This window comes from Rhipicephalus sanguineus, chromosome 10 (assembly GCF_013339695.2).
Source record: "Rhipicephalus sanguineus isolate Rsan-2018 chromosome 10, BIME_Rsan_1.4, whole genome shotgun sequence".
Classification (NCBI taxonomy): Eukaryota; Metazoa; Arthropoda; class Arachnida; order Ixodida; family Ixodidae; genus Rhipicephalus; species Rhipicephalus sanguineus.
In genome coordinates this window covers 82,099,489-82,108,164 of record NC_051185.1, presented here as the reverse complement: position 1 = coordinate 82,108,164, position 8,676 = coordinate 82,099,489, and the positions used below count along the sequence as shown (strand labels likewise).

General features: G+C 48.0%; 1 protein-coding gene across 1 annotated transcript in view; it reads left to right on the top strand.

The window, feature by feature from the left end:
• The first annotated feature begins 6,659 nt into the window (after nucleotides 1-6,659).
• LOC119406987 (uncharacterized) overlaps nucleotides 6,660-8,676 on the top strand; it is a 31,057-nt gene continuing 29,040 nt past the window's right edge. The window contains exon 1 of the mRNA XM_037673807.2: nucleotides 6,660-6,722. The gene's annotated coding sequence lies outside the window, so the exon portion shown is untranslated. The remainder of the gene's footprint in view (nucleotides 6,723-8,676) is intronic.

The following is an 8,676-nucleotide window of genomic DNA, read 5'->3' as shown; positions in this document are numbered from 1 at the left end:
CATGTAGGACAGTTTCTTCAGGACAAATTGAAAAAGCTGACTTTTGAAGATCCGTTCCTAATAAGAAGCTCCACTGAACTGGTCCAGGAACTACAGATGGGGTACCATTCCAACGTCGTGGGATTTTCAATAGACATTGAGGACCTTTATTACTCAGTTCCACGTGATGGCCTTCTTTGTGCAGTGCGGAAGTGTTTTGAAGAACAGGAGCCGCAGTTTCAGAACGCTATAGGCTTGAACTCTGACAATTTTATCACGCTCCTAGAATTTATCTTAGTTCGACAACCATCAACCACGATGGGCAATTCTTAATCCAACGCAACGGCATATGTATAGGTTCATCACTAGCCCCACTTCTTTGTGACATCTTTTTATCCGTAATAGACAACCGCATTTCTGCGAGCCTTGCATGTGTGCCTGTATGCCGAGTGTATCGTTATGTTGACGACTACCTTGTGCTTGTTGAAGAGAGCGGACAAATGTGTTTTAATGATAAAGTTACGGCCGTGCTCAATGTCTTCAAAGAGCACTCATGGGGGCTCAATTTCACATTTGAATTGCCAAAAGACAAGTGCATACAATATTTAGACGTTCTCATTTCATTCTCTGACAATAGGCATACTTGCTGGTGCTATCAACCTAGGAGCGCTAAGAATGTCCTCCCTTTTGACAGTGGCCATTCAAAGGTAATCAAAAGAGGCATTGCCACCACGTGTATTCAGGCCGCCCTTCATAAGTCGTGTGAGCACAAGGCTGAGACTAGTCTCACTACGCAGATTGATAAACTAAAAGCTGCTGGCTACCCCAACAGCGTCGTCGTACCCGTTTGCGAAAGCCTCCTACAGAAAGTAAAGCGCCAAAACACGGGACCAAAGGGAAAACAAAAGGATCAAAGACCATTGCATGTCATACCCTATGTACATAAGGTGTCTCACAGCTTAAAGAAAATAGCAACCAGATATGATATCAATTTGTTATTTTCCGCCCTGTGCAAGCTTTCAAAAGTGTGTGTCCTGAATTGCAAGAAGAATGATCGACCATGTAATATACGTCATGAGCACAGCTTCACAGAATGCCAATCAAATGTTGTCTATGAGATACCGTTAACCTGTGGAAAATTATATATAGGTCAAACAGGGCAATGTTTTAATGATCGAGCTAGGCAGCATGCGTACAATGTCAAGAATGGGTATGGTAGCCATATGGCCATACATTGCAAGGAATGCAAGTGCAGTCCTGTATTCCATAAGACAAGGTTTCTGAAAAAAGCAAAAACGAAGCATGAAAGAGAAATTATAGAAGCGTTTTTTATCAGGAAGGCCTCGGATCAGTGCATTAGTACACCTTCTCTTCACTTATCCGATATAGAATATTCTTTTCTTAGTTAGCGTAATCTTACATACTATCACACGTATTATAGAGCATGCGCACGGTACCTGCACCATGTATAAAAGCGGCCGAAGCACCTTCAATAAAGTCTAGTTGAAAGTCAGCGCTCTTTCCTGTGTGTCGTTTTCTTTTCCTTCTGATGTTGCGCTGTACCCACGATATTCAAGAAAACACTGCCGGCAGGCAACATTGGTGTGACTTGCCTGGAAGGAACACTCGCTCTACAAGTCTAGTGATCGCCATTATACCGATGCAATGAAGGACGGCACCAACGAAAGCACAAGGATGGTGTTATATTTGTAGCAATAGATTGCTACATCATTCTTTCACTGTGATTTAGGCTTCTTTTACGAGCTGATTCAAGCCCAAATGAAATGTTCCACTCTGTAGGAGTGAAATGCAAACTCTACTCCTGAATACCGAGGATACGGGACAATATGGATTTTCGCCGCAATGTACATAACGTATTTTGTGGACATGCTCTGGACCCCAATAAAGTTTGCATCATCATCATCATCATCATCATCATCATGCGCACAATGGCAGAACCTTTTTTGGGGCAAGCCCAATTCTATTATCAGTAGCAAAAAGCAATGTTTTTTTTTTCACTTTTAGTTAGTGGACGTGCCTCTTTTAGAAAACAAAAACGCCACGTTCACTAGAGCCACATTTGCCAACAATCGACCACTCATTTCCTTCCAACAGTGGGCCACCACACATTCAGGTGAAGCAAGATCCCAAAATCAAATGTAGTACCACTATTTATGCCAAGGTTTGCTAACGTCGGGCCAAGCTCAGCCGAATCCCGGCGTGGTACCAGGGATGAGAACAAAAATAATAGCATTGGGTGCGGAAGATCGGGGGAGTTTGCGGAAACGAAGCGAAATAGCCCCGATTGTCCTCCCTGAAGCAACAAGCGCGCAAGGATATCTTGCATCCTTCGAAGAAACGGCCGCAAACACTTCAGTGGTGGTGAGGAGCCCCTGTCATAAAATACTGTATCGGCACTCAGCGTAGCATAATTTTCGGGAAACTAAGGAGATGGGGGATCATACAGCATTATTACTATCGCGAAGAGCGGCTGTCACGGCTTGCGATGTAAGGTTCACCATATGGCGAGTGCGAGCAGTTTGGGAAGTGTAGTGCAAGATGATAGCTTGGGCAAGTTCTGTCTAAAGGCTTGATGAGGGGCAAATACTCAAGGCAGTGTGGCAGACCTGGCTTTCGTTGTGTAAAGCTTTGTTTCAAGTTGCTGCAACAGCGTAGAGTGCTTGTGTGTACGTGTCTTCTTTCTTTGGCGGGTGTCCGTTTGCGCTACTAATTGCTCCATAATGAACCGATGTGCCCAAGAAGGAGTATTGATGAAACGTAGGGCATATAGGGTGGAAGCGGCAATAACGTATGACTTGTCTGACAAAACTTGTCGTGTATGGTGCCATATAGATTTTCTTTGTACTTGTGGACTGTATAACGCGTGTCCTTCTGAATCATCTACATTGAATGTACCATGTGTTCAATCGCCTGCTACAGGTCGTCTTCCGTCAGACCCTCGAGACAATCTGCACCGCCTACCTGCTAGCTAACTAATCAAGGTTTATGTTGCAATGTTATCGCCTTTTAGGTATTATTTTAATGATTGTAATCGCCACGAAGTGCGTGTTTCAGATGATACCGCCATCCATATTATCTGCGAGGACTCTGGCATAATTCATCCCGCGCTGAGACTTCCGTGAATTTACCTGTCCAGCTGCCACCATAGCATGTCGGCGTGCTATCAATTTCGTCGATGTAGCGGCAACAGCCTCACAATTCCTTAGAGCGCAGCGTACGACACAATAAAATGCCATTGACGCTGTCCAGTGGTATCCATGGTCAAACTTCTTTATGCAGTCACTTCTTACGTACTCGATCAAACCCGAACAAAGCGAAATTTATGTATTTTTGAAGATGTCATCTCCAGAATGCTGACCTGAGAGGTTGGCACACTTCATTGTCCATACCTCTCATTGTGCAATGGTTATAGTATCCGTATAGGCAGACACAAAATAAGCTTGTATAATAACACTACCAGTTTCCTTGTCCCACCCCATTGCTTCAGAACGGAAGAGCAATAGACTGCGGACGTTGAATGCCCCAGGCTTGATTGGAAACTTTGAATATATCTATGCACCCAGTTTAGTGCAGAGCTACATACTGCAGAACGATGCGCAAGCATGTTTTTGTTATCACGCAAGCCCGCCAGGATAGGCACTGCCCAAATAACGGAGTGGAAGTTATTCAGAGATGATCTAAATGTTGAGACCACCATCGAGAACATAGACGACTGGATGAAGAATGTCCTCGACACGGCGGAACGTCACACCAAGAGAATTCAGCTGAATGAGGAAGCGCCAGCCGTTGACACGCACCTCCTCCATCTCTGGGAAGCCCGAAGATCTCTTCTCAGGAGATGGAAGAGACAGAAACTAAATAAGCAACTCAAGAAGAGAATCGCCCTGCTCACTGAACAAGCGCAGGAATATGCGGAGAGGCTAGGAAGACAGAACTGGTATGCATTCTGCGACGCACTACAGGGAACTCTAAGCACGAAGAAAACGTGGCACATCCTTCGCGCTCTCCTCAACAGCGGACCTACAAGGACGCAACAGCGACAAAACCTCTGCAGGCTCGTACACAACTACGCCGGATCAGAGGAGAACCTCCTTCGAGAGGTTCAGAAGAAGCTGTGTGGAGACCCACCCATAACCACGACGGCACACGACAGAGCCTACAGTGGAAAACCAAACCCCGAACTTGACGAACCCTTTACGGAGGCTGAACTCTTCGCAGCACTATCTACACTCACCAGAAACACCAGCCCAGGCAAGGATCGCATTATCAACAAGCATCTTCGGAACCTTCCGCAGCAGGCCAGCGAAGCCCTACTCCAGTATTTCAACAAATGCTGGGAAAGCGGAGAAATACCGGCTACGTGGAAACACTCGGAGATCACCATGATCCCCAAACCCAACAAGCCCTTCAGCATCGAGAACCTGCGACCAATTTCCCTTACCTCGTGCGTAGGGAAACTATTCGAGCACATGGTACACAACCGGCTAACTCCGTACCTCGAAGACAAGGGATATTTTCCGAACACAATGTTCGGATTCAGGCAACACCTATCAACGCAAGACATCTTCCTTCTGCTCAAGGAAGACCTTATCGATCATCTGAGCACCAAAAGCAAATCTTCAATTGTAGCCATCGATATAAAGGGAGCTTTTGACAACGTCAGTCACGACGCTATTCTCTGCAATCTCGAACACCTGGACTGCGGGTCACGGATATACAACTACGTGAGGAATTTTCTCACGCATCGCACGGCCACAGTGGGCATATACAACCTCCGCAGTGACACTTTCCGACTACCGAGCAGAGGTACTCCGCAGGGTTCGGTCATTTCGCCGTTGCTCTTCAACGTTGCCTTGATCAAACTACCCAGCCTCCTCGACGCTATACCAGACCTACGACATGCTTTTTATGCAGACGACATCACGTTATGGACAAGGGCCTCAAATACCGGAACGCAAGAAATGCGCCTACAAGAAGCCATAGATACCGTCGAGAGGTATTTACAAAAAAGCGGCCTCCGATGCGCTCCCGAAAAGTCGGAACATCTCATCCTGAAGTCTAGAACGAGAGGACGGCCAGCCGCCTACAATGAACCCGATCCCAGCGTCACCCTAAACGGACAGCCCATCCCAAAAGTGGAAACTTTACGCGTGCTGGGGCTCCACATCCACAAAGATGGGTCCGGGGCGGCCACACTCCCTCGACTACAGCGCACGCTATCGCAGCTAACGCATCTAGTCAGGAGAATTGCGAACCATAGACGCGGCCTTAAAGAACAAGACACGCTACGTGTGATGCAAGCTCTCCTCAGCAGTCGAATAACCTATGGCACTCCCTATCTCGCGCTGAAGAATGCAGAGGTGGAGAAGCTCAACATCCTAATACGTAAGGCCACCAAAATCGCTTTGGGGCTCCCATTCACGGCTTCCACTACGAAACTTCTCAAGATGGGCGTGCACAACACCTGGCAGGAACTAGCCGAAGCGCACAAGGCTAGTCAACTAGAACGGCTAAAGCTATCGCCTACTGGAAGATCAGTGCTTCAACGGCTGAACTACGGCGAAACTTTTGTAGCCGACACAGCCACGGACCGAAAAGAAAGAATTCCGCCAAACATGCGCGAATCTCTCTGCATTGCACGAATCCCGCGCAACATGCACCCTACGCATCACAAGCAAAGAAGACAGGCCCGAGTGAATGTTCTACGGCGAAATCACAGCCATGATCCGGACGCCAGATATACAGACGCGGCCAAATATCACGACAGAAACGCCTACGCTTTGAGCGTCGTAGATTCTCGGGGCGTAGAGCTCGCATCTGCCACAATTCACGCCCGAAACCCAGAAACTGCAGAAGAGGCGGCAATCGCATTGGCAACCACCACGTGCTTGGATGCAGCTGTCGTCTTCACAGATTCGCAAGCAGCAATACGAAACTACACCAAAGGTCGTGTGTCTGTACAAGCACTGAAGATATTGAAGCGCCGAAGCACTCCGATGCCGTACACCTGTGTGACATGGGTTCCTGGGCACGAGGGGCTGGAGGGGAACGAGGCGGCACACGCCGCAGCCCGCGATCACGTCTACCGGGCTATCCCCTCCCACTCTCCAGACGCCGGGACTGCGTCCGCGGAGGCTGAGCCCGTACCCATCACATACTCTGCAATACTGCAACATCAAAGGCTAGAACGCAGAGAGTACCCCCCACCACATTCAAAGCTCAACAAAGAGGACAGCACCATACTCAGAAGACTGCAGAGCAACACTTACACCCACGGTATACTGATGCACAGAGTGTACCCAACGTTGCATGACTACCTCTGCCCAATTTGCGGCGTACCTGACACCTTGGCCCACATGATCCTCGCGTGCCCGTGCAGCATACAGACAGATGCAACGCCTTCGCCGAATGCCAGTAACGCCGCTCAAGAAAACGAGGACCTTCTCGAAACGTGGGAGGCCAAGCTCGCCTCAGAGGACCTGGACCAACAACAACGTCTCGTCGCCAGGGCCAAAGAGGCAGCGAAGGCCAGAGGGTTCCTGGAATGAGGAGACCTCCCACCTAGGGTAGACGCGGGACTAGCACCGCGACACCGTTTCGTACAATAAACGTTTATTCCTCCTCCTCCTCCTCTTCTTCTTTTTGTGGTCGGTAAGACGAATACAAACACAACGCGCAGCTGCTTCCCGATACGTCGTCGGCATGTCTACCGAATCAAGCAGGTATGTAATTATTTTCGGTTTTATTAGAACGTTCGATCGAACGTTGGCTTAAGTAATCGCCTGTTTCGTGAAGTTACCGAGTACTTTTTTTTCACACATTTATGTCGTTGTCGTTTGCCGGTTATCAATGATTACTGGTCAGAAATCATACAATTTTCTGAATAAATGAATGATATGCCGCACCTTATTCTTAGACATGACCAACCATTCTGAGAGCATAGCCTTCACGACATGAATAGCCCGTTAATTCAGAAGATACGGCAGGAGAGAATATTAAAAGGAAGCGTACATTGGAATGACAAACTGCTCGGCTTTACGTGCCGAAACCATAATATATTTGGGAGGCGTGATATTGTCCTGGTCTCTGGATTAGTTTTGACGACCTGAATCAAGCGGTTGCTCTTACATCGTGCCCTTATTGTAATGTGGCTGCCATCACCGGTAATAAAAACCTGTGCCTTTGAGATTAGAGTGTACGCTTTGAAGATGGTAATGTTTATAAGGCGTATGAAACCAAAGCAGGCCACGCGATTTGAGTGAAGCGGAAACTCCTTTCGTTATCCAAACACCTGTCGCAACGTCTAATGTCGAAATTCGTCCGCCTCATTACTACAGTAGTTGCGGATCTCGGCTGCTCACCTCAAAGCCGCGGCTTCGATTCCGGCCACCACGGTTGCATTTCCTTTTTAAGGCAAAAGCTTTAGGTGCCTCATGAAACGAGGAAATTGACCGGCGTCCAGTGTCGGCGTCTCCCGTCGGCGCCCACACAAGTGACTGCAAATATCATCACGTGTTCACATCCCCATATGACGTCATCATGACGCCTCAGATGGCCAAAGTTTGGGACGTCATTATAACGTGATCACATGAGGACGTCATTACATAATCTTAGGTCAACGGTGGGCTGTGCAAAACCAGGTGAGGTGCCTCCGATCCTGGAGGCAATGCAAAACCACATTAGGCGCAGAAAGCTTTCGGAGGGTGGCAGCGCAGGAACCACCTGCGGAAGATGGCTCCCGCATTCGCATCGTCTTTGGTGTCTGCATAAGGGTCCATGTGAGTTGTTTTATTTGAAATACTGCCCTTATTCATAACATATTTACATAGCACTACCCAAACAAGTTCATTTCGCGCATAAAGTCTTATAAGGATCGTAGTAATTGTGCTTGTGGCCACCCTTGTAAGTCCAGGTGGAGACCGGGATGGTGGCTGGTTGATCTCAGGTAGCGAAGGCGTGCTTGCTGTAGACCCGGGCACGGCCACAGCAAGTGTATCCCGTCCACTTCACTTTACAAGTGTCACGTCCACATCCGTTATAGAAGTGCCACAAGATGGACATGTGGTTCCGTACGCTGCGCGGTAGTGTGGCGGGCAGTAGGCGGTCACTGCTGATGTAAGCGCCACCCGAGCGCTAAGTCTCTGAAGCACCACAGGCTCTACATGGCTAAGCCCGCCAGGGAGGTGAGACGCACACAGGGTTTTGGGCGCTCGTGTGGTGCGTCGGAGACATTCGTCTGGGCGAATGTCTCCCATTGATAGTATAGATTGTCTCCCTCGACAATCAATACCTGTCTCTCCCAAAAGCCTGCCAACCAAGAAGTTCTCTCTGCTATGAAATTCCACGCTATATCGTGAGTCGCGCAGCAGCTTACAGCAATGGCTTTTCTTAATCATTTTTGCATGTAACCTGTATTTTGGAACATTTTCTTGAACGTTATGGCTTTCTAGAAAACAAGGTGTAAATTGCACTTATGAACTAACACAATCGTATTTAAGGGACCATGCTTAACCAATGACCATGTGTTGGTCAATAAGTGCAACTTATCCGCCAAGTTTCATCGAAATGCGCTTTTATTAATCGTGCTATTCATCCAAAGTCTAGATTTTAGCACAGGTAACGGAGGGTTGCACACATCGGTGTCCCTTCCCGGTGCTAGTAAGCACGCTCTGCGGG